The 27,571-nt window shown below is 40.7% G+C and overlaps 1 protein-coding gene across 9 annotated transcripts in view; it reads left to right on the plus strand.

Annotated features, from left to right (window-relative positions):
* The window catches only part of thsd7ba (thrombospondin, type I, domain containing 7Ba), a 317,109-nt gene that overhangs the window by 125,245 nt on the left and 164,293 nt on the right, over nt 1–27,571 (plus strand). For 8 of the 9 annotated variants that reach the window (XR_014207450.1, XR_014207451.1, XM_082175663.1 and 5 more), the window contains exon 2: nt 26,756–27,085. The gene's annotated coding sequence lies outside the window, so the exon portion shown is untranslated. Of the gene's footprint in view, nt 1–21,089; nt 21,224–26,755; nt 27,086–27,571 lie in introns of all 9 variants that reach the window. The other variant, XM_082175662.1, reaches the window with a different exon arrangement.

Raw genomic sequence — 27,571 nt, forward strand, 5'->3', positions numbered from 1 at the left:
CCAGAATAGCCTTCTCACATCTTATAAAGGTTAACCAAAACTATAAAAAATGCATATCAAAGCTTTATTTCCGAGCAGAGGGAAAATGTACTCGGGAAATGATAATGATATTCTCATACTGTGTAATCAGCTCAGTCCCTTCATGCCACGGTTTAAAGGTCACACATGCTCCTATTGACATTCAGATTATAGAGAGAATGAAAATGAAGATTTAATTTTAAATATAAATGCAAAATGAAACGTGTACATTCAGCATTGCTGTAAGAAAAAGCAAAAAAAAAAAAAAAAAAAAAAAAAATTTCCATTTAGTTACACGCTAAATATGCTTTCATTATTTTTCAAATTAAACTCCAATTATTAATATGAGACTCTGTTTTTGTTATTTAGATTTAAGTTTATTTTTGTTTCATTCATACAAGGATATTTCTTGTGAGAAATGTCATATTAAAGCTGGAAGTCTTAGGATAGGCCAGTTTTTTTGTTTTTTTTTGGCAACCTTTTTACTGGGTTTCTAATTTTATGGAAATTATGAATAGATTTTAAAATAAAACTGCCATTTTGTTAAAGCACTATCCCATATTCATATTGTTTTGCACACCTAGCAAAAAAAGAAAAGAAAAAAAAAGCCTACAGTATGACTACTTTTCAGGAAAAAAAGCTTAGACCACATTATACCTCAGAATTATCTCAATATTTTAGACATTTGGTTGTGAGTCTTAGGACAGTTTGAACTCATTAAGCTGTTAACTAGCAACTCATTATTTTGCTGAATCTGAGTGTCGTTTGTTTAAGCTTTAATGGACATGCTTAGCCTATAAAAATTGAATGAGGGCTTCATTTTGACAGTTTAATTTCATATAACATTAAAATGTGCTCAGAAAGCAAATATTCCACTCTGCCCTCATTCTAAGAGTATTTAAGGAGATTTCACTGAGAATGAGTTGCGGCTGCTGATAGCATAATTTATTCACAAGCAGTGTCTGTGTTGTTTTAAGGCCTAAAAGAATTATGCAAATTTGTAATGGTGCAAACACACAAAGTTGAGCATGTTTGTGCAATCTGATCGTGATTTGCACCGGGCAATTTGTTACAAGGCATATATACAAGGGCGAAAGGCCACCTGCACATGTGTGTACACATGTTTTGACAACAGGTTTGACAATATCTAAGTGGTTTCAGATAAAGATTGATATACAAAAACTGCATTCCTTCTCATTGGCTCTTTTCCTAAGCTTTCAGTCAACACATCATATTTTAGATACAGATCATTTAAAGGACAAGTTCGGTATTTTACACTTAAAGCCCTGTTTACAGATCGTTTCTGATGAAATAGAACGGTTAAGATTACATTTTGGACACATGCTGCTGTCCCGAGAATTTTAGGTTTCTTTCGCTCCCCCCCCCCACCCCCACAATGGTTGCATAGGTGCACTGGAACAATCCTTCCTAAAATGCATTAAACTTTCGTTTACAAAGACGTGAAACTCACCGAGTGGTCAGGGGTGTTCACTGATATGCTCACACAAAAATCGCTACAAAAGATGCTTTCCAACAGGTTTTATCATAGTTTTTGTCCAATTCCATTGACTTGTATTGGATGAAAAACTACGATAAAACCTGTTGGAAAGCATCTTTTGTAGCGAAAGAAACCTAAAATTCTCGGGACAGGAGCATGTGTCCAAAATTTTATCTTAACCGTTCTATTTCATCAGAAACGATCTGTAAACAGGGCTTTAAGTGTAAAATACCGAACTTGTCCTTTAAGTTCACATTCATAATTGTTTTTGCATAACCAGTGCAATGTCAGGCAGCATTTGATTAATTAATTTTTAGTTTAGAAAACCTGCCATTTTAATAACCTTGTGTAATAAATGAACACAATGTCTGGAATTTTAGATGGCCAACCAAATTTCTTTTTATTGAACTCTCACCATATACACCGAAAATCTTCTTTTTTTTTGTGTGTGTCTGAACAGTTTAATAGGCTATAGACTTCTGCCACAGTCTATAAGGTGCCTAATTTACATATAAAGAACACATGTTTGTTCTTAAAAGAATGCCATGGTCATAATTGCAATATTTATAGGCCATATTTACACCTGACATTAACATGTTTTCTATGATTGGATCACAATCGTATTACACTTGACCTCATTAAAAGTCAGGTGTAAATGCACCCGAGACGCACTGTGATCATATCACTACAAAAGCATTTAGAGGAATGATTCGGACCACTAGAAATGTCCAAAGTTATCCAGTTAATGTAAGACCGAAGCAGAAATTATAGGGAGAGGAGAGGGTCTGTATATCTTACCTCTGGAAAAAGCGTAATGGCTAACATGGATCACGTGAGGCACGTTATCCCATCATGTAATGGCAGTTACTTCAGTGCCTGCTGTTCAAGTTTTATGTAGTCAGTTACAGTTTACATTAACCCGTTTCTTGTGGATTAGGCTGTTGGTCTTGTAAATACATTTTCTATATTTCGTGTTATATTGCTAAACATACATTAGGACCGCATTGTTTGTTAAATGTGCTTTACTGCGGAAAAAAAGTGTGAATATCTCTATGAGCTGCAAAGTATGTGTCACTGCAGGGCACAAAAAGAATTCATTGTAATTTAGAACATATCATTTGAATGAATTATTGTTATTATATGTATTTATTACCATTATTAATGAAAAAGCATTATATCATCATCATTAGGCACATCAGTCATAAATCATTACAATACAAGTCTAACCTGGCAGAGATAAGCGGAACACTTTATTTTTAGATTTTCTTTGAACAACATACAGTACAATATAACACAATATTTATAATTAAATTATTCATTTTCTCTGTATTCATTAGAATGCTTCATATCAGTGTCATATGCATACATGCAGTTATAATAGTCATAGCCAAAGAAAGAAAACATCAGTATTTATTTTTTATTTTTTAGACAATATACAATAGCCTATCACTCAATATTACTATTAAATATTATGGTTATGTCATAAATGAGTCCTACTGTACCTGTCGCGACATTCCCTTCTCTTATGAAATAACCTTTTTATTATAGTAAAATCTACTTATAGTTCCCAACAAAAGTATTGTTTAGCGTAAAACATGTTAAAGATTTGTGGACAGACTGGTGATTCATTAAATAAGCTATTTCGGTATTTCCTCACAAAAGCTTGTTATTCAGTGTAGTGAAGCCTCTTCTTCATTGACATCCATTTAAAAAAAAAAACTGCCTCTGGTCTCCTTCCCTGCGTACCTGTGTTAGCATTAGCCGTTACGCTTTTTTTGTTGGCTAAAGGTTGCAGGCTTGCCTTCTAGTGGCTTTGACCGAAGTGACAATGTGCTCTTTCGGATCTCTGATCACACTTAGAATGCAGGTGTAAATCTAGTCTGGCTAAAAATATATCCAGATATGAAACTCATCTTAGTCACAATGAAACAGTGACAGATCTTTCTTTTCCTCAGTGTGATGTACATCCGAGTGAAGTCGAATTTGGAAAACATAAAGAAATGTAGCGTGGGTTCTATATGTCAGTTGTCGATTGGATAGAGGCAGATCTGAATGTGAATACAAGGTTCAAAAAAAAGAAAACATGCACGGATTAATTATTCACAATAAGATCAATAACATACATTTAGAAAATAGGGTGAATTTATTTCATGTCAACTATAATGTCAGGTGTAAACGGGGCCACAGGGGAATACTGGTTTTCTGAATAAAATGCAGTAAATGCCACATGCCAGTGTGGTGCAACTGCTTAGTGTTTAATTTACCAGTAATATTATTTTGATGATTTTTCAGGTGTTTATAAGATTATTCCTTCACACAGTCTGTCACCTCAAGAGCCAGGTTTTAATTTCACCCATGGCTCTCCTCTCCTGGAACTCGTCCCCGGCATAATTGACTTTAACAGGTTTGAGCTCAGCTGTGGCCTGTCTTGGGTCTCTCTCTCTCTCTCTCTCTAACTCACTATAGCGCCTGATTAGTGGTCTGCCCTGGAGGGGAGGGCTGCTGGGATTTGGGCAACCAGGTGTCTGTTCAACCAGGGGGGCCCAGTGTTATCAGGCAGCCATACAGAACAGACCCGTTTAAGAATAATCCCGTTTCCCCATGGACATGCGATGGACAGCCTTCCTGTTGCTCACCTTGAGTTATCATATCACATAGAGGGCGGGGAGGATGTTTTCGCCTGCGCTGTGTTAATTATAAATTGCTTAACGAGACGAGGCAGTCAGGTGGAACAGTGGTGCGAAGGATTTAATTACAATTTTGCTTCTTCTTCTCCCCTGTAAACTCAAACCGCCTGTTTTTTTTTTTGTTTTTTGGGGGGGTTGGGAGTGTATGGTTTCACACAAACACTGATTTAAATTATTTTGCACACTCTCTATCTCTCTTGTCACACACCGGCTCACTCTTTTCCGCTCTACCTTGCTCTCGCCACATATCAGCATTCTGAGCGAACGGATCATTTATTTTTGGTTTCTGCTTCCCGTCTAGATGTTCTCAGCTCTCCCTCGCATACTCACAACCTCCACTGCCTCTTGAAGAGAGGCGCTTTCTTCTTCCCAGATACAACCAGCCACCTTAAAAGCGGCCAATTAAAATCAGCTCTGACAAGTCTTTTTTCATGTGCTGACAGGATCACCGTCCCTTCACCTGAGGGGGCTCCAGGTGTTTGTTCTCACGTGTCATACCTCTCTTTTTATTTTTTAACTAGTTCATCAAGACACTTCTCTATTCTGGCACCTGTTCTCAGACACTCATTATTTCAGTCTGTTTTTGACTTTCACAGCATAAAGCTTTTAATGGCAGCTAATGAAGACCACACATCACGTTGGCTTGCTTCTTGACATATTCGACACCCTCACCATTAATTGTTACACTTGGCTAAGAATCCTTCATGGAAGCATTAATAGATTTAGGAGAATGTCAAATGGGGTGGAAGGGTGGTATTGTCATCCCGGAGGAATGTTTTAATACCCTGAGATTTCTCTTTCATAGTTCACAGGACTTAATGGAGTTCACAATTATGATTTATTTAAGTATTAACTTTATCTTATTTCTCATAGAACTTTTCTTATTATTATGGGTTATAAAAACAGACACAAATGAGACTATTGTCGCCATAAGCTGCTTCCCGTAAATGTTGCTCATCTACTCTTCAGACAGGAATTTCCATCTTTTTATCCTTTGTATCTTCCCCTTTTCAATCTTCGTGTTCCACAGACGAAAGTCATAGTTTTGACATGACAAGTAATGACAGAATCAATGTTGTTGTTATTAAATTAAAACTCATATTTGTTAATTTGTTATAATAAAATATAAATATTACATAGCCTATCAGTCAGTTGTCAAAGCAATGTTTCTAATTTCCGTTTAGGTAAAATGACTTAATGATTGTAGACATTGCTAAATATGAGGAGCACAGTTTCTGATAGTGTTGCAATCTCTTTTAATACTTTAGAAGAAGACACATGGAGAAATACTAGCATAATTTGGGTGTATAGTGTGGAAGATATTAGATTGAGATACCTTCATCTGTCCTTTAATATGCGGAGACAACTATGTATGCATTCATAGGTATATTTCTCCCCAAATTGTAAAAACTTTGACTTTGTGGCGCTATCAGGGCATTACTTGGTTTGTGTGAGAAACAGATTAGAATTGAAGTTGTTTGATGAACTGATAATCTTCCCCTCCAGTGAGCTTTTAATGGCTGCTGCCGGCTCATTGAGTCAGTAAGTTGAACTCAAGAACCGGATCAGCTCAATTCATGAACAAATGGGGATGAGTATCTAGCATTTTGGTTTTTGAGTGAAGAAAACTTTGGGAAACGAGATTTGAGCCAAAGTCTCCATTTGCCCTCAATTTAATCTCACTACTGTCTAGGAGAACGCAATTGGATTAAAGAGATCTCATTTGTGATTTTTCAGTCCTCTGGGATATTGCACAGCCACATGCAGACAGCGTGGAAAACGAACAATGTGTAATCAATGGTGTGCACCAGCTATTCCATTCAAATGAGTGAATGCATTTATTGGGATTAGCAGGCCTGCTGTAGCCCTAACGGGATTCTAAGATAAGCACACGGATTCAGGAATGCTTCTTTAAGATGCTGAAGATAAAGATCGACCTATAGATCTCTACCCACTGACCATAACTTATTTTTAACCCAGAATTTCATTGTAAGGCAAAGTGGTTTATTGTGGCTCCATCAATTCAATGCTAAAATCCAGCTGCTTTCTGCGGCGCTGGGAACATGCTGTCTGAAATCATTAAAGCTATTGTCCTTTTGTATTCTTAGACCAAACTGAACAATCTCTTGCTAAAAGAAAGAGGTTTAGTCATAGGCGAAAAAATACTGAAGGAGAGAGAGAGAGACAGGAATGAGTAATAAGCCTTCAATTATTTTTAAAGAGATGGGCAGAGAATGGCTCTTATATTATACCGTTTTCTATAGTAGTGATTTGAGGTAGTTTAATATGAGAATAGCTAAAGCCTAAACTTTGTATATATATATATATATACAGGGGTTAAATTGGGATTTATTATGTGGGGGGGCTGTGTGAATTTTTTTTGAAAAATAAACTATTAAATGGCATTTTCTGGAGAGTTTTGTGCAAAGAAATGGAGAAATTGAGTCTTACATGATATGTGAAAAACTGCAGTAAACTCTCCTACTTGTAGTATCAACAGGTATTAGGACATTTAGCATTTACATTACTGTTAATCAGCAGTGGTGGAATGAAACGAAGTACAAATAGCCTACTTTACTTAAGTAGAATCAATAGTGCATACTTTTGACTTTTACTTCGTTAAATTTTGCAGCAATTATTATTCTTTCTACTCCACTACATTTCTACAACGTTTCGTTACATTTTCTGATCAGTTTTTCCCCCTGCCAAAACAGGGATTGAAAAAAATGCCCTGTTTTCGGTGCTGATGCGGTGACGCGTTCATGTAACATAAGGGCGGCGCTGCCAATAAAGCACGTAAAAGCTGTCACAAAGAACCGGCAAAAGTAATGATTATGAATATGTAAAATATAGCAAGGAGACATTTTAATTGTTTATTAATAAACAAGTGTTTTCTGTGTCAGTGCCCTGCCTGCATAGATGAAGTTGACGATGCTATCCTCGCAATCTTCGCAGTAGTGAACGCGCCAGAGAGAAATGCACATTTCGGATTACACAAGCAGCGGTCTGTTTTCTTTCGTTTTGAATTGTTCTGTTTAAAAGAAGACCTTCCAAGCTTTCTATAGATATATTTATCAGGTCTGTCAGGCAAGTAGGCTCCCTTATATGCTGAGTTTCGGTTCATTTATGAGACGCGAGTCCAGTTCACTCGCCGGCGCGTCCGTGTCGTGATTATCTAAATTGTTTATATACTATATTTACGTCTTATTGATTAAATCCAGGCAATTGGTGGATGAAACATTGATTACAATTAAGATACAAAGGTACAATATGCAAGAATTTTGCATTAAAATATCCCATAATCTCAAGGCCAGTGTTATATATTTTGTTAAGTTGATTACTTACAATATCCCAAATGTTTCCAACTATTTTTAAATCGTGAGAAAATTGCGATTTTAACCAAGGAAACGGGGCGTTAGAGCAGGGGGGAGCTGGGAGTCGCCAGTCAATTGCGTCATATCCGCGTTACCCTCGGTTTCCGCTCGTACTGCGTGGAGTCCTGGACAAATGCGGAAGTTGTAGTTGTAGCGTCTATCAAGCAACACACGTAGCTTGTTTCTTGCAGTCGTTATGGAACATAATTATTCTTTACCGATTGCAGCTGGTTCTGTCGACAAAGTAACGTTATGCTTAATTTTATATTTCCTAATGTAGCATTCGGTATGTAAGGGAAGTATTATTGCTTTAGATTTGTGTTTAGTTTATTGACATTGTTTATCACGTCTGGTGTTTATGGCCATGTAAATAAATATAGCATGTGTTATACATAAATATTAATCAGTATTTTGGCAAATGATGTGGGTATGTTCGAATGTACTTTTACAACAATTGTTTAGAACACGTAAAACTGCCCCGCGTTATCACAACAATGAATTCGACATACAGTAACATCTATGATAACCAATGTAGTATTAAACCTTACTTTTCTTGCGGTTAATTCATTTTAATGAAATAAAAGTGTGATGAGGTTCAAGAGTCAGGAAGGAAGAAGACAGGGGTCGGCGTGACTGGGACTCGTACTTTATTAAAATAAAGCAAAACAAACAAAAGTCGTGCACAACGCGCATTCACCGTGGCAACCGCGACGGCACAAAACAGTTCAAAAATGAGAGCTCGGATCCACCGGTTTTCTTTCTCTGCGTCCAGTTTTCTCTTCAGTCTCTCTCTCGTTCCAGCGCGCGGCTTATAAGCGGTCTCTCCACGCGGATCACTGCAATAAAACACAGGTGTTCGTCATTTGCACTTGACCTACTTGCTCGTCTCTTCTCTCTCCCATTACAGACCGCGCTGAACCCCCCCCCCCTCGCCACAAAAAGCATGTCATTATAAAAAAAAAACTTAGCCTCATCCATGAACATGATTTTAGATTCCCGTCTGACTGATTTACATCCACGGTGGAGTTTAAAACGACAGTTCCCATCATTCCACGCTCCTTCACATCGTCATCAAGCTACGCCGTTGTTGTTGTTTGGAATGTAGCGCCCTCCAGAGGCCAAAAATTCTTGCATATTGTAGCTTTAAAGGGATAGTTCACTTTGAAATTCATTTTTGGTATGTTTTAGCTTACCTCAAGGGCATCCAAGATGTAGGTGTCTTTTTTTCCGCGGTAGTTTCAATTTTGATATTTTTAGGTCAAACCGTTCTTGTCTGTCAGTCAGATAATGCAGGTCTATGGTCACGGTCTCAAAACACAAGCACAGAGTCCAAATTAAAACAATTCCCCGTCGTCCAAATTAAACAATTCCCCATCGTAAGTACACATTGATGGCCTGAGACACGAAACGAGCGGTTTGTGTGAGAAAACGAACAGTATTTATATCGTTTTTAGCTCTTATACGCAGCCACGTCCAAGTGATCTGAGGGCGCTCGCGCATCCTGGTGTGTGACGTGTACGCAGACTGGTGCATAGATATATATACACTAGATGTCGCTTTGTCTACGGCAGTTCATTGGAACGAATGTCTTTAAGGCGACATCTAGTGTATATATCTATGCACCAGTCTGCGTACACGTCAGATCAGATCACTCGGACATGTCTGCGTATAAGAGGTAAAAACGATATAAATACTGTTCGTTTTCTCACACAAACCGCTCGTTTCGTGTCTCAGGCCATCAATGTGTACTTACGATGGGGAATTGTTTAATTTGGACGACGGGGAATTGTTTTAATTTGGACTCTGTGCTTGTGTTTTGAGACCGTGACCATAGACCTGCATTATCTGACTGACAGACAAGAACGGTTTGACCTAAAAATTTCAAAATTGAAACTACCGCGGAAAAAAAGACACCTACATCTTGGATGCCCTTGAGGTAAGCTAAAACACACCAAAAATGAATTTCAAAGTGAACTATCCCTTTAATACAAAACGAAATTCATTTTAAAGAAAGGCTTTGTGCTTTGTGTTTGAGGTCTCAGTGAAAGTTTTAAACAGTCTTTTAGTGCTATCAGAGCGGTCACGTCCATAACATTGTTTTTTCCTCATATGCGAAGTGCGAACATGAAAAATAAAATAAAATGAATATGTTATGTTCTGTGGAGAGCCAACCCTTCTTCATCCGGAGGGTAGTATTACTTTGGTTTGCAGTGTAATTCACAGAATTACAAAAAATTATTTCGCCACCTAAAAGTTAAAGATTTTTTTGTGTCACGTCCACGGCATGTGTAGCCTATTTCCCTCATATTAAATATAAAACGCTTGATTACACATTGTCAGTGCTCGAAGTGGGGCGGTACTCACCGGTACGCAGTACCGGCACTTCTGCATTTTACTCTTAAGCGTACCTGCAGTTTTTCTTGCGTACCGCTACTTCTCGCATGTAGCCGGTACTCTACCACTGACAGAAAAAGCGTCAGTGTCACGCCCGTTTTACATATACTCAGTTTGCAGTGCGTATGCGGTGCGTATTTTTTTCCGGTCCGGCAATGCGCTGGTCCAGGAGCGGTGCGTATACAGCAGTGCAACGATCGTTTCCGCACCGAGTCTATTTTTGCTGTGCTGCACGTGCTGAATTAAAGTGACAGCGCATGGTTCGTGGTCAAAATGGACACAGAATGACATGAAAATATAATAATCTCACTATGAATGCATTTAATTAAATAAAATGTAGTTATCTCACCATAAATGTATTTTTTGGACTTGCAGACTTGGAGGAGTTCCGTTCCCTTTCGAGGGAACTCGAACTGCGTCGGTGACGACACTAGGGGAACGCCCTTCAGCGTAGCGCGTCTGAATTTATGAATGAAACCGAATCCAATCCTATTGGCGTTGCGTGATGACGTAGCGTGTGACGGCATAAGCGGATGTATACAAAAGCACGCCGGCACACAGAAATGTCAGCTTTTTGCTATTCAGCAAGCGCTCTGTGTGTGTGAAACAAGTCTGTCCTATTTGGTGTTGTATGTCCTGTTAAGTCTGCATTACAATATAGAATCTAGGGGCTCGGATCTCGCGTTTGCTGAGGCTGCGCGTAGATTACAAGTCTACTCTGCAATCAGATTCTGTGGCTGGGATCTCGCGTTGGCCGAGGCGGCGCGTAGATCTAAGCTTTGCATTGCAATACAGAATCTAGTAGCTCGGATCTCGCGTTTGCTGAGGCTGCGTGTTGATTACGAGTGTACTTTGCAGTTTGCAATAATTCTGTGTGGGTGCGAGCCATGCAGTCAGTCCCTGAGGGGTGCTGGCTGTGTTCATTGAGAAATATCTCGCCGCACGCTGTGCGTTTCGGGTGTTTCAGCCGCGCCTGCTGACTTTCTTCTCGAGAGATGAAAGCCAATATATTGTGAAAGACTCGAATCTCGCGTTTGTTGAGGCAACGCGCGTTAAGGGTCTGCAATAAAAGGGACATACGCTATCTGGAAAATAATACTGTGGGTGCGAGGCATTCGCAGTCAGCTCCTGAGGGTGCTGGCTGCTCATTGTGAAATAACTCGCCGCACACAGTCGTGCGTTTCGGGTGTTTCAGCCTCGCGCCTATATTGACTTTCTTCTCGAGGGATGAAAGCCAATTTGTAACTGCTCGTATCTCGCGTTGCCGAGGCAGCGGGTAGGAGATCGTATAAATAAATAAATATATGAACTATCCAGTGGTTATGGCTGCATTTAATTCTGAGGAATTAAAATAATTAAAATATTCTGACTTTAAAACTTGGTTAGATATTTTAATTCAGCATACCATCTGAAGGAGAGTGTCGCTTCTAGAGGTCCCCCTCAAAAAAAAAAAAAAAAAAAGCAAAAGCTAAGCTTGGGACCCTAGGCGGCGCTCTCACCCACAGCCTCCCGAGAAAACTGATCTGAGGACCGTCTTTCGGTCTAGGAAGGCGAAGGGAAAGAGGTCCTAGCTTTTACGAGACCTCAAAGGGCCGCCCCCCCCGAGAGAGAGTGATCGAGGTCCCCTCTCTCATTGGGCCCTCAGGAAGCTAGCGTCAGTATCCCTGCCGTCTCTGTCGCTTCGGGGCACGCTAGCTTCCAGCGAGCACACGCTGTCCTGTCTGCCCCAAGGGCTTGCAGTCAGACAGCGTTTGGGTTCGCACACCGTGAGTCGTTGTCGGTCTTTCCCTGACGGTCCTCCGCTTCAGGGTGCCGTCAAGGACTCGCACATAACACTGGACACCAGCCCTGAGGGTGTTCCCTTGGGAAATTTCGCTGAGGCATGGCAAGCCTCGCGAATATTTCTCCATGGGTCCTGCGCACTGTAGAAGTTGGGTACAGACAGTAGTTCCGGGTCCGCCCACCAAGGTAAGTATCAACGAAAAAGGGTGGTCTGGACTACCGTGCACCCAGAGCAGGGTCTGGTGTTAGAACAAGAAGTTTACTCGCTGCTGGAAAAAGGGGTCATAGAGCATGTTCCTCCACCAGTCAGGGAGTCCGGGTTCTACAGCCGGTACTTCATAGTTCCCAAGAAGGATGGAGGGTTGCGTCCAATTTTAGACCTGAGGCACTTGAATCGGTCTCTGAGGAGGTTCAGGTTCATGATGCTCACTATTCCCATCATCGTGAGTCAAATCCAATCCGAGGATTGGTTTGTCCCGATAGATCTAAAGGACGCCTACTTCCACATCTCCATCCTTCCATCTCACAGGAAGTTCCTGAGGTTTGCTTTCGGGGGCGAAGCTTTCCAATATCTGGTTCTTCCGTTCGGCCTAGCACTCTCCCCTCGCACATTTACCAAGTGTATGGATGCAGCTCTAGCACCCCTGAGGCTCGAGGGCATCAGGGTGCTCAATTACATCGACGACTGGTTAATATTGGCCCAGTCGCGAGAGCTGGCGATTCGGAATCGAGATGTTGTCCTCGCCCGCATCCAGAGCCTGGGGTTAAGACTCAACATGAAGAAGAGCGTGTTGACACCAGCCCAGAGAACCACGTTCCTGGGAGTGGTGTGGGACTCGGTCACGATGCGGGCTCAGTTGTCTCCTGCTCGGATCGAGTCTATCCTGACCACAGTGTCCAGGTTAAAGCTAGGCCAGGCCGTCACTGTCAAACACTTTCAGAGAGTGTTGGGTCTCATGGCAGCAGCGTCCAGCGTGATACCTTCTGGCCTGCTACACATGAGAGCTTTACAGTGGTGGTTGAGAACCAAGGGGTTTTCCCCGAGGGGAAACCCATTCCGCTTGATAAGGGTTACGCACAGATGCCTTCGTTCCCTGTCAATTTGGAAGAAGCCTTGGTTCTTGTCCCAGGGTCCCAATTTGGCAGCGTTATGTCGCCGAGTATCTATTTCGACAGATGCCTCCCTCACGGGCTGGGGCGCGGTCATGGACGGCCGTTTTACGAGAGGCCTCTGGCAGGACCATCATTCCTCTTGGCACATAAATTGCCTAGAAATGTTGGCAGTGTTCCGGGCTCTGAGGAGCTTCCTGCCAGACCTCCATGGTCGCCATGTCCTTGTAAGAACCAACAACATGTCGGTGTCTTATTTGAACCGCCAGGGGGGTCTGAGGTCGCGCCCTCTGTGCAGACTGGCGCATCAGATCCTCCTGTGGTCCCAGCGGAGACTATCGTCTCTCAGGGCGATGTATGTCCCGGGGGACCAGAATCAGGGAGCAGACGTACTGCCGAGGCAGGGGCTGAGGCCCGGGGAGTGGCGACTCCACCCAGAGGTGGTGGAGGCCATGTGCGTGAGATTCGGCCCAGTGGAAGTGGATCTGTTCGCGTCTCAAGAGACGTCCCACTGTCCACTGTGGTTTTCCCTCACGCACCCAGCCCCGCTGGGGTTGGATGCCATGGTACAGACGTGGCCGAGGCTACGTCTGTATGCTTTTCCCCCAATCGCTCTGCTCCCAGCAGTTCTGGAAAGGGTCCGTCGAGACAGAGTCAGTCTACTTTTAGTAGCCCCGTTTTGGCCGGCCCGAGTATGGTTCTCGGACATCATTTCATACCTGGCAGGCCCACCATGGCAGATCCCTCTGAGGAGGGACTTGCTGTCCCAGGCGGAGGGCTCAGTTCTCCACCCTCGACCCGAGCTGTGGAAACTGTGGGTCTGGCCCCTGAGGGGGCACAGTATAGAAGCCGGCCTGTCAGCTGGAGTGGTCGAAACCATATTAACTTCCAGAGCTCCCTCCACGAGGAAGTTATACGGCCTTAAGTGGAATGTATTTTCCGTTTGGTGCAGAGAGCGTGATTTGGACCCAGTTGATTTGGACCGCTTTTCTGCCGGGCTTACCCCGTCCACACTCAAGGTTTATGTGGCTGCCATTGCGGCTTTCCACGCTCCTCTGGGTGATGGCCCGCTGGGGAGGCATCACCTGGTCGTACGCTTCCTACGTGGAGCCTGGAGGACGAGACCTGCGACTCGCACCAGAGTTCCCTCTTGGGACCTGGCAGTGGTTCTCGAGGGGCTGGCTGAGGCTCCCTTCGAACCATTGGAGTCGGCTGAGGCCAAGAACCTTTCGTTTAAGGTGGCCTTTTTGTTGGCCATCACTTCTCTGAGGAGGGTAGGAGATCTCCAGGCGCTCTCTATTTCCAATGGGTGCTTGGAGTTTGCTCCAGGCAACATTAAGGCCATCTTACATCCCAGGCCCGGCTATTTGCCCAAGGTGCCATCTAATGTGGCACGGGTCATGGTTCTGCAGGCATTTTATCCTCCACCTCATGTGACGGCGGATGAGGAGAGACTTCATCTGCTCTGCCCTGTCAGAGCACTGCAGTGTTATATTCAGAGGTCCTCCTCATGGCGGAAGTCAGACCAGTTGCTGGTGTGTTTTGGGTCGCCCAAGAAGGGGCTTCCCCGCCTCTAAGCAGACCATCAGCAACTGGATCGTTCAGACTATTTCCCTGGCCTATCAGGTGCGCAAATTGCCTTCACCTATGGCCGTGAGAGCTCACTCCACCAGAGGCATGGCATCCTCTAGAGCCCTCCTTTCAGGGATTTCTATCCATGACATATGTGAGGCGGCTGGCTGGGCCACTCCGCACACATTCATGAGGTTTTACAGTCTGGACCTTTCCTCTACACCCGGTGCACGAGTGCTTTCGTCCTAAGTTGTGCCTGAAGACAGCTTCACACTAGGATGAGCGGGGTTCGTTGTGGTATAGTGGGTATCTCGTTCCCCTAGTGTCGTCACCGACGCAGTTCGAGTTCCCTCGAAAGGGAACGTCTCGGGTTACGTATGTAACCCTTGTTCCCTGAGAAAGGGAACGAGACACTGCGTCGGTTCGCCACACCTCACCCCGCCTGGAGCACTTGCTTCATAGCAAAAGCTGACATTTCTGTGTGCCGGCGTGCTTTTGTATACATCCGCTTATGCCGTCACACGCTACGTCATCACGCAACGCCAATAGGATTGGATTCGGTTTCATTCATAAATTCAGACGCGCTACGCTGAAGGGCGTTCCCCTAGTGTCGTCACCGACGCAGTGTCTCGTTCCCTTTCTCAGGGAACAAGGGTTACATACGTAACCCGAGACGTTTTCTCTCTCTCTCTCTCTCTCTCTCTCACACACACACACACACACACACACACACACACACACACACGACTTGCATTTATGTTGTTAATAAATAACAATAAATTGTTGTTGTTCCAGCAATATCTTTTTTACCATCAAGTTTTGTTTTTCACTGTAGAAATCTCAAATGTCAAATGATTATTTGCCAATGCAAGAGAGTACCGGCACCTTTTTTCCCCCACTTCAAGCACTGCACATTGTATTATCTTGTTATGATATAGTGACCCATAAAATGTGCCAAATATATTTTCCTTACCTTGTCATTCAAGGCAGTGCACTTTTTGTACAACCAACGTTGTGCTGAACTTGACAAAATTGATCTGCTGCTGCAGCGGCGGCCAGCAGCTCGTGGGTTTTAAAAATTTGTTAAAAAAATTTTTAAGGCAGTAGAAGGTTCTGGAACTTTTGCGCGCTTCCACATCCCGCGCAACTACGGATCTCCCAGGAACATTCATTATTGCTGCGTACATTTATCCGTGTCGGAGTTCTGAGAAGTAGCCTATCTAGATGCGCATGGCATGCACGAGCGGTGCGCGATCATGGTCGACTGACAACGAGATTAAGCAGCTGAACAAGAATACGGCCGTGTCCCTATTGTTCTCATCTCAGCTCCGCCGAGACAAAATAGACATGCCATTTCAAAATCTTTCATTTATAATTAGAAATATGTTTGCAAAAGCATCACTTTCAACACATTTTATGTGACATAATTTCCAGTAGGCAACTGACTGCAAACGAGCAGGCTTCCAATTTAACCACTGTATATATGTTTTTTTTTTTTTTTTGTGATTCACTTGACCTCAGCAATTGAAGAAATTGCATTAAAGTTAATAGAATTGTGTATTTCCATTGAATTCAGAGCATGGGTCAATTTCAGTCAGACTCTGGCACTTAAACGTCATCTTTGACTCTGAATTGAGTAGTTAGAGTAAATGATTAAGTTTTCCATCCTCGCCATTCTTTTTAACATAATTGCAGTCCACGGGCTACTTGTTTATACCCTTGCATGTAATTGTTACTGGTAGCCGGTTCACAAAGAGTTTTCATCAAATTAATTAAAATGGCAGACTATTTGATTAAACTGTCTCAAAATTAATTTCCTTATCATATTTGGGTGAAATTGATTTCATGCCGTAAAGCTTCAAGTTTTTCCATGTTGAAACTCTTTACTGCCGCTTTTTCTCTTTAAAGCTTGCCTGTCTGCACACATTTGCTTCACAATTAATCACACCAATTTAAATTCTCGGAGCACAGCATATGCTAGTAGACAAGCTAATTGTATCCATCAATTTTCACAGCTTGTGTCAGATTTACATTTCAGGAAACCTTAGCATGAGGCTTTCATGGATTACCAGGAGAGCAGCACATGTTAAACTCCCTTAATAAGCCACAAATCCACAGGTGTGAAGGAATTATAGAGGATTTTTTCTTAGTATTATTTGCATCTATTCATGTCATAATTGATATTGAAGTAAATTTTCAGAAAATACCTGATCAGAAAAGAATAAATAAGTCTTCTTGATTTGGATCTCCTCTCCTCTCCACCACACACACACACACACACACACACACACACACACACACACACACACACACACACACACACACACACACACACACACACACACACACACACACACACACACACACACACACACACACACAAATTCCTCAACAGTATTATTATTCCATAGGTTTCTTCAAAATTTGCTTAGCTAAAATAACTGGTGAACAGGTAAATACTAAGGGGCTTTTGCACTGGAGGAACCTTTTCATAGTTCCTTGAACTATCGGCGGAAGTACCCAGATTTTGGCGTGTTCGCAGCGCATGAACTAGGAACGATACGAAGTCAGAGTATGTTGTACATATGTGCTGATGAGAGATATGGGATGAGCTATATTTTGCATGTGTGGAATGTAACATGTTCACTGAGCAGAGATGTTACAGTGATGATGATACTTAAAATGTGTACAGTTGGCATGTTCTTTACAAGGAAAGGAATGTTTCAACTGATGCAGATGTACCACAAATGTATACACCGAAGTATAGTTTCTTAATATGGAAAGTGGATTGTGCCATGTGTAAGCATGAAGTATACATTCCATTTTTAAACATAAGCAACATGTTTTTCTACCTTACAAGGAAGTTGAAAGTCACTCAGTGGTGTATATAAGCTCAATCCTTACTGAACCACCCCAGAGAAACTGAGGCATGAGGGGGTGAGGGAGGAGAAACATAGAGAAACCATTACAGCTGGCATGATGGGGTGAGGGGATATAGAAATGGGGAACAGAGAAATCTGGAATGAAGACCACCTCGCCTGTAGCCTTATTCTTATATGCCTGTTTCTCTCATATGTCTGATACGTATAAAAATAAAAATGATAAATATCTTGGCAAAAGTAACTGGTGTAGCTTCCGTGATTCAACAATAATGGGGGAAAGCATGATTTTCAAATCTACAGGGTCTAAACCAGCTCTATAGGAACTACCAGTGACGTTAGTGTACGCTAATTGGATGAACGCATGCGAAACACCAGCACACGCTATTTTTTTTTTAAGTTGTGTAAACACACAGATTATAGCCTATATATTTACTCCACAAACTAACTCTACGAACATGGAAAACAGTGATCGGTTGGCCTCTTAACCTTTACGCTAAGGAGAAAATCCAACGCAACTTTGAGGGGACTAAGCGAAACATGATTATGTATTTCTGCTCATCTAGCAACACTGGATATCGACCACACGGCATACGCTAATACCTTTTCATATACTGTCTACGTACTATGTATAACAGTATTGCACAACAGCAGTGCAACATATGAAAAGACAATGCAGAAAAGCAGAGCGCATGTGGCGGAAGACAAAACTTGTAGTCCATTATAACATCTACAAAGACAGCCTTCATGCTTTCAATATGGAACTAGGCAAAGCTAGACAGACTTTCTTCTCAAATATTATAAACAGTAATTTAAACAACACACGCACTCTTTTTGCTACTGTAGAGAGACTGACAAACCCCCCAAGCCAGATTCCTTGTGAAATGCTCTCAAACAGCAAGTGCAGTGAGTTTGCTTCTTTCTTCTCTGAGAAAATCAATAATATCAGAAAGGTGATCAGCACATCCTTGACTTGCGCTGGGGTCAGACAGATCAAACCACCTGAGAAAGTAGTTACTATGTCTGATTTCAAAGAAATTGATGGCAAAATTTTGGAAGAAACCGTACAGCACCTTAAAACATCAACCTGCGCTCTTGACACACTTCCCACATCGTTTTTCAAAAGTGTGTTAAACAGTTTAGAAGCAGATCTTCTAGAAGTGGTAAATGCTTCACTTCTCTCTGGGAGTTTTCCAAACTCCCTAAAAACTGCAGTTGTCAAGCCCCTCCTGAAAAAGAGCAATCTGGATAAGACCATATTAAGCAACTATAGACCAATCTCAAATCTTCCTTTCATAGGCAAGATCATTGAAAAAGTTGTCTTCAATCAGCTGAACAAACTCTTAAGCTCGAATGGATACTTTGACAATTTTCAATCTGGTTTCCGACTGCATCACAGCACAGAGACAGCGCTCATAAAGATAATAAACGATATTCGCTTAAATACTGACTCAGGCAAATTATCAGTGCTGGTACTACTCGACCTCAGTGCTGCATTTGACACTGTCAATCACAACATACTTCTTGACAGGCTGGAAAACTGGGTGGGGCTTTCTGGGATAGTCCTAAAATGGTTCAGGTCATACTTAGATGGGAGAGGTTATTATGTGAGTATAGGAGACCATAAGTCTGAGTGGACATCCATGACATGCGGAGTCCCTCAAGGCTCAATTCTTGCGCCACTCCTGTTCAACCTGTATATGCTCCCAATGAGCCAAATAATGAGAAAGAACCAAATTGCTTACCACAGCTATGCAGACGACACACAGCTGTACTTAGCCCTATCGCCTAACGATTACAGCCCCATTGACTCCCTGTGCCAATGCATTGATGAAGTCAACAGTTGGATGTGTCAAAACTTTCTTCAGTTAAACAAAGACAAAACTGAAGTCATTACGTTTGGAAACAAAGATGAAGTTCTCAAGGTGAACGCATACCTTCACTCTAGGGGTCAAACAACCAAAAATCTAGTCAGGAATCTTGGTGTGACACTAGAGTCAGAGCTTAGTTTCAGTAGTCATGTCAAAGCAATAACTAAATCAGCATACTATCATCTGAAAAATATTGCAAGAATTAGATGCTTTGTTTCCAGACAAGACTTAGAGAAACTTGTGCATGCTTTCATCACCAGCAGGGTGGATTATTGTAATGGACTCCTCACTGGCCTTCCCAAAAAGACCATAAGACAGTTGCAGCTCATACAGAACGCTGCCGCTAGGATTCTGAGCAGAACCAGAAAATATGAACATATCACACCAGTCCTCAGGTCTTTACACTGGCTCCCAGTTAAACTTAGGATTGATTTTAAAGTATTATTACTGGTATATAAATCATTCAATGGCCTAGGACCTCAATACATTGCAGATATGCTCACTGAATATAAACCCAACAGATCACTCAGATCATTAGGATCATATCAGCTTGAAATACCAAGGGTTCACTCTAAGCATGGCGAGTCTGCTTTTAGCTATTATGCCAGCCGCAGCTGGAACCAGCTTCCAGAGGAGATCAGATGTGCTCCTACAGTAGTCACATTCAAATCCAGACTCAAAACACATCTGTTTAACTATGCATTTACTGAATGAGCACTGTGCCAATGTTCGTCCGACTGTTTGTACTGTATTTTATTTTTTATTTTTCTAAACTGTTTTAATTATTCTTATTTCTTTTTATTATTTTAATTTCTTCTATGTAAAGCACTTTGAATTGCCATTGTGTATGAAATGTGCTATATAAATAAACTTGCCTTGCCTTGCCTATAACAGTTCTATATAATAACATATTAGACAGGACTGTTAGACAGATCATAAACTAATGAACACGGAGAATGCGAGCACTGTGTGTTCAGGCTCTGGCTGGTGTTCTCAGCACTATCAAAATAAAGGTCAGCCGCGCCGTCAAAATCAAAGTCACAACCATAGATATCATATAATAAAGGCTGGATGTCTCGTCCGCACTGCTGGCCAATGGAGGTTGACGTCCGCACACGGCGGTCATCTTGCCACAGGGAGCTCGCTCACTCGTAACATTGTGTTAATGGTGCATGTACTTTTTAAATAACCATGACTTGCTAAATTTTCTACCGATTTTCAAACGGTTTGGTTTGTTATAAACGTCAGATGTAGTTATGACACGGCATACTTATCAATAAATATAATATTATATATTAAACACCTTACTTCAGATACAACAGAGCTCGCCAGAAATCTTCCCTGTGACAAGATGGCCGCCGCTGTGATGCCGTTTGAGACTCCGCCTTAAGACATCTATGATGGATATCTATGGTCACAACAACAAGGGCGGCTTACGTCACTTAAAAGTTCCTACTGGTGGTGCGAATGCAACCAGGAAAATGTTCCTAAGGGAAAGCGCCTCTAGTGTAGTCAAAAGATGTTAGGATGAATGTAATCCATTATGTTCTGTTGTTTCTGTATCACCAAGAAGCTCCAAATTATGTTGTAAAATGTAATCTTAAATGTTCTCAAATGTATTAATACATTTCAAATTACATCAAATTACATCAATAATATAACTTCATTTGGATTCCTTTACTTGTTTTGCAACTAAAACAATGGAGGGAGAATGAAAGCTTATTAAGATGACAGTTATGTCATGCTGGGTGTGATGATGAAAGTATATTAGTTTACCATTATGTTTGCGGTGAGTGGTGTCAAGAAACCTGGATTTCCGAATGCCTCAGAAGTTTTTTTCCTGTTTGAGCTCAGGTGCAGGACTGTAAAACTGTCCTCATATGAATTCCTTCCTCGTCCCCTAGGCCATCAATGTGCAACGTGACCTGACCCGTCCCTACACTTGTTTAACCATCCATGTCTAAGCACCTGCAGCAGGGCCAGTCAGTGGAGACAGGATGACAGTGCCCCCCTGGGTTTGAGGGTCTCACAATAACCAGTGAGTTGATTGAGTTCACAACCCTGACCTCTCCACTACTCTTCTCTCTTCCTCTCTTCTCCTGTGCTGACTTCACTGCAAACTCATGATAAAGTGTAATGGCCTTCTCCCATGACCGCTGGCCGTTTAATTGATTTTTTTTTGCACACAGGCACAGGAGATCTGAATTATCTGAGAGATTTACCAGGATAGATTAACAGGACTGAATAGACAGTCTGTCTGTGAGGGATTTGTTTGTTGTATTGAAGGGCTGTGGCTGTCATTTGCATATAATAAAATCTTTTGAATAGTGTGTTATGGAACTGGTGAATATAACTATATTTACACACGTTCTATGCACTGGTTGACCGTGCTTTTTTCAAGTGAATTAAAAAATTCTTCTTTTGGTGTTTAAATCATTAAACGGTCTGGCCCCGCCTTACCTCTCGGATTTATTAACTGAATATCGTCCAGTTCTGTCTCTCCGGTCGTCCAACCAGAGATTGTTATGCATTCCGAACTCAAAGCTGAGAACTGTGGAATGCTCTGCCTCTCTGTATTCGCTCTGCATCATCACTGTCTGTTTTTAAATCTAAGCTAAAAACTCATTTTTGCGAATTGGCATATAATCAATGAGGAAGTTGTATTGCATTGTTTTTCTTTTTTTTTTTTATTAATTATATTGTATTGTCTTGTTATGTCTTCATTGTGCAGCACATTGGACAACCTAAGTTGTGATTAATGGTGCTATATAAATAAAATTGACATTGACATTGACATACACATTTGAAAAGTCTCTTGTACTCACCAAGGCTGCATTTGCTTGATTGAAAATACAGTACAAACAATTAAATTGTGAAATATATTAAAATACAAAACAGTTATTTTATATTATAACATGTTTAAATGTAATATTCCTGTGATGGCAAACATTTTTATTTATTTTTTTAGCAGCCATTACTCCAGTTTTCAGTCATATGATCCTTCAGTAATAAGTCTAATATGCTGAATTAGGAACATTTTAAGGATGGAATACACAACTTCTGCCCCGATTTTCAGTCTGGACAAGTTGATTAGTTGACTAGTCAAGGCTAGTTGCCGAAAGTCAGAGCCAATCTGCAGATTTGAGTTGACAGATTTCACTGAAAATCGTGTAGTTTACATCTAGTCTAGGATCTAGGATATCTAGGATATCAAACATGTTTTATATATTGAGACGATTTTAGAAAACGTATTGTTTTCGTTTGTCTCCTAGCAACAAGATTGACTTCAAAGTCTGGTAGTGTGTGATCCTAAGTTGTTTAGTGCATGATGCCCAGTTTTTCCTTTTGTAACTATTTACAAAGTTGGCAAGTGTATGCTGCCTAGTGTCTTAAAATCTGTTCAGATTTTAAAAGTCGTGTAGTGTATTCCAGCCTTTAGGGAAGAAAAAAAACTGACCTCAAACTTTTGATCTGCTATGTACAGTAAAGTATGCATATAGCCACAATGAAAGCTTGAAAAAATCAGGTTGAAATCAGTTTGAAATAAGAATTATTTTTTATTTTTTTTAAACTTAAGCTCTAGAGACTTAGTTGTGATTATCAAATATCTCTCATTTTTGTATCAACAGTGTCTCAGATGTTTCTCCTGAAATTCTTCAGGCGAAATAAAAGTAGACAAATGAGACATGAGAAAGTTCTGAGAGAAAGGAGTCCAAAATGAGAATGGGCTGTGAGAAACATGGGAGATCTCTTTATTCTCTTGCTCTAGTCTCTTTCAAGACTCTTAGATAAAAAATATTTTATTGCTATTATTATTTTTTTATGCCATTGGGGTTTTTCACCTTAATTGGACCGGACAGTAGGAGGATTGACAGGAAGGTGGCCTGGTGCAGTTATGCCTCGATGTCAAAGTGCTGGCTATGGTTCTGACAGAGGTTTCTCTAAGCTCAGGATACTAAGTGGTGATTCTCTTATATGTCTAATTTAGGTACCAGCTTTGTCTTCAGATATCTTCAATTTTATTTTAGGAGAAACGTTAAATAAATAAATAAATATATATAAATATATATATATATATATATATATATATATATATATATATATATATTCCTAATATTGTACTGAAACTATAATTTAAATACCATTATAGATTTCAGAATATTAAAGTTTAGTTTACTATTTTAACTTATCTTCAGTGTGCAGCATTGTATATGTAGCACATTTTCCAAAACATAGTAGAAAGGGATTAGATAAGTGTAAGATGTTTAGTAAGAGATAAATACTTTCTTTTTATCAAATGTGACACTAATGTACCAGTGCTTCATGGTTGTTGCGTAACCTTTTATTCTTTCTTTTATTCTTACATTTTGCATGCATTTAAATATAGGTCATGATTTCCTCAATTAAATCATTGTGCAAGAAAACACCGTCTACTCTAAACGACTTCAAATATGACAATGCATGTATTGTGTTTGATTGAAATGTGTGGATGAATGAGATTGAAGCTACCCATAAGGGGAGAACAAATGCTTTCATATCTCAAATGTTTCTGCTAGACATAAATGAGGTTACTTTAAAATCAATTTAAGACTTTTGCTTGAGAGTCTCCTGCTTCTCACACTTGTGTCCTGAGTAAAAAAAAATGCTAACGCTCTCACAATGGTCTCCTTTAAAGTTTTAGAAGAGACCTCAACAAAAGTACACACTGTGCTGTGTGCTCAGATTTTTCTCCTAAACTTAAGACTCTGGGGTCTCATATTTTCTTCCCACAAAGTTTCAGACAAGTTCGCAGCATCATAGACTAGGCTCAGATTTTTCTCCTTAGCTTGACAATCTGGAGCTCTCACATTTATCTCTTTTAAAGTTTAGAAGAGACCTCAACAACTTTATAAATTGTGCACCAATTCAAGTACCTAAAATACACTAAAGTCAAAGATAATCCATAAATTCAGAGTTTAAGCCTATATTAAGAGTGAAGATATGCAGAAATAAAGTCTAATCTTATACTGCTGACACACAATAAGAGAATAGAGCTGTACAGGGCACATCATTTGTTCTTGGAAATACTAATGTACCCAATCAAATCTGACTTACAGAAGTCTTACTACAGTAACAGTTACCCTGGAGCTTTAAAGGCACATTAAATGGCTTACGACTCAATCCTTGACTAATTTGATTATTAATACATTGTAGAACATTTGAGCTAATACACTGAGACATTTGATTTGTAAAGTTGTTGAGATTTCTTCTAAACTTTAGAGGAGACAAATATGAGAGCTCCAGAGTCTCTAGCTAAGATGAAAAAGCTGAGCTCAGTGTGTGATGATGAGATCTCTTCTAAAACTTTAAAGGAAACCGTTGTGAGATTGTTGGAGTTTTTGTCTCAGGAAACAAGTGTGAGAAGCAGGAGACTCAAGCAAAAGTCCATTTGATGGTAAAGTAACCTTTTTTTTTTTTTTTGTCTAGGGCAAACATTTGACATGCAGTTCTGTCCATAGCGACTTTACACTTAATACAGTAACAATCCCCCTAGAGAATAACCCATTTGAACAGAGGGCTTCAATCCTGCTCCTGGAGGGCCACTGTCCTGCAGAGTTTAGTTCCAACCCTAATCAAACACACCTGAATCAGCTTATCAAGCTCTTCAGGATCGCTTGAAAATACAAAGGCAGGTGTTCTGAAGCAGGTTGGAACTAAACGCTGCAGGACAGTGGCCCTCCAGGAGCAGGATTGAATACTTATGCATTAGAGCAACAATGGCTTATTTTTTGGTTATTTGCAGGGATTGAACCAGTATTCTTCCAGTTACCAGCCCTAAACTTTGCCTACTATACTACCTGCTCCAATAGAGGATTTTATCATCCCCTTTCATCCTCATACCAGTCATTCCGTTATGTCACTCATCCAATTCTTCTATTGCATGTAATGCATCATCACATGTGTTTGCATTAAATAATGGCATAGAGTAAATGAGACATGATGGGACCAGCACAAGACTGGAATGGAACAACCAAGATCTTCCCATTTAAAAAAAAAGTCCAAGCTTGTAGAACATTCCTATCAACCAACCCCCCCAAAATAAACTTGCCATTGGAGAGCTTGTTGAAAATAAAATCTTCGAGGCATTAATAATCCAAGATGGAGTCAACAGAAATTTGAACCTGTCACTCTCCATTGAGAGTTTTATGGGAAGCAGTGTTCCAAGACTGATCCCTATATGCTATCTCCTCACCACTGGAGTGTGACTGAAATCGCAAGAATTAATCGATTAGGTTTTTCCTTGAGGTACAATCTCCCCCCTCTCTCTTTTGCACTCAGACTGAAACGTGCCACATTCTTGAAGTTTGGGAAAGCCATTTTGGACACAATGGTGGGCACTTAAAAGCCCTGGGAAATAAGACAGAGTTCAGAGTTGGCGGAGGGAGGTAAAGCATAGCATTGGAAGTCAATAAATGACAGTGGGTTGGAGAGAATAGAAGATGGAAGGAGGGCATGGGGTGTTAATAGAATGAAAGAATCAGCAGGATAAGCTAGCCAGTCCAGCATGCAATGTTGACAGGTAATCATTGAATGTCAACCATGAGGAGGGAACAGAAGCAGCAGAACCCTCTCTTTACTGTTTTTAGTGTCTCTGATGGTGGATGACAGCTGATAAAGTGCCACTGTAATCCCACAGTGATGACTGAAAATTGTGAAATGAGATAAAAGCTATGGGATGCTTTCAGCTAAAACCCATTTTTGTCTTACTGCTAGTTGGTCAAACTAGTTATTAAGACACATTATTAACATATTAGCTAAGTTTATGCAACTGGCCCCAGATGTTCTTATCCAGGGCAATATAAAGACACTGTTTTCTGGTAAACTTATCTAAACATCCTTAAAATAAGATAAATGAACTTGGAAGCAAAATTGTGTAAATAAGACTTGTTTTCAGAGAATGTACACTGCCATTCAAAAGTTTGGGGTAATTTTTTTAAATAATTTTTGAGAGAAGTCTCTTATGCTCACCAAGGTTGCATTTGTTTGATCAAAAGTACACTAAAAAACATTAATATTGTGAAATATTATTATATTTTAAAATAATAATTTATTCCTGTAATGTCAAAACTGAATTTTCAGCATCATTACTCCAGTCTCCAGTGTCACATGATCCTTCAGAAATCATTCTGATATGCTGATTTGCTGCTCAAGAAACATTTCTTATTATTATCAATTTTGAAATCAGTTGTGTTGCTGCTTAATGTTTTTGTGGAAAAACACCATTACATTACATGCCTCATAGTAACACTAAACTCTTTTAGAAGTTTTGTGTCAGGTCTCCAGTGCTGAGCACCATTTCTGTGCCGTCTGTAAGTCGTTTCCTCTGTAGACTCCAGATTGATCATTTATGAGGTTTGGGATGAGACATTGAGGCAGTTGTCTAGGTTATAAAACAAAACTAAGCCAAATTCCTCTGACCACACCAGGTCTCCTCCTCAAAGTATGTGTTATTATCTGAGAGCTTGTTTTCAACTATTTCTGCTTTGTTTGTCCAACCTAAAACCCTCTTTTTCTCTCGCCCCTTTTTCAGCCCTGCTGGCTTCGGGACACTTCCTGGGAGGAATTTCCGGCAGTGGATACTTCATCCAGCAATCGCTAAAGGGTTATCTGTTCTCACGGTCGGTGATGGTGTGACAGACACATCTTTCATGCTCTGATCTTCCCGAGGGGGAGCCACTGAGGATTAGCTGGCAGATGATGCATCAGGGGGAGGAGGAAAGGCCGTGTTTATCTGCTGTCCCCGTGTCACAGAGAGCTTCTGAGGAGCATTCAGCTGCCAGCGGCATCAGCGGGCCTCAGCCATCCAGCTGTTCACCTCACTGCCACAGCTAAAGTGATGAGTCCCAGCCTTTCCTTTCAGGTAGAAACCGCCGTGTCCTCGGTCTAATTGCCCGGTAGCCCAGTGGACTACTTGCGCAACTACTTCCGCATTCTAGTTAGTACATATCGGGGGTTTCCGGTTAGAGTGTTCAGCGCACCTACATACATGAGAATGCAGATTATCACCATGTTTTATGGCTACCAATTGATTAAAACAATGAATAATTATCTATGTATTAATTATCTTGAGCCTGCTGAAATGTTCCTATAAATATATTTTCTTTCCAACTGTGCATTCTGACTAATAAATAGGCTAAATATATTTCTCCACTAAGCTGCAGCAGTCCTATATGCTCATCTTCTTATTAACAGTTTTTTAACATTTCTCTTTCTAACATTTCATTCATACCTGTTGTGTTTACATTTTTAAATGAAATTGACTATTAAAAGGATTGCTTGTGTGCGCTGGTGTTTATTCCAGTCTTTTAAAATAGTTGAATGAATGAATGCTCGCGAGGGGCCTGTA

This window comes from Leuciscus leuciscus, assembly GCF_965113295.1.
Source record: "Leuciscus leuciscus genome assembly, chromosome: 7".
Classification (NCBI taxonomy): domain Eukaryota; kingdom Metazoa; phylum Chordata; class Actinopteri; order Cypriniformes; family Leuciscidae; genus Leuciscus; species Leuciscus leuciscus.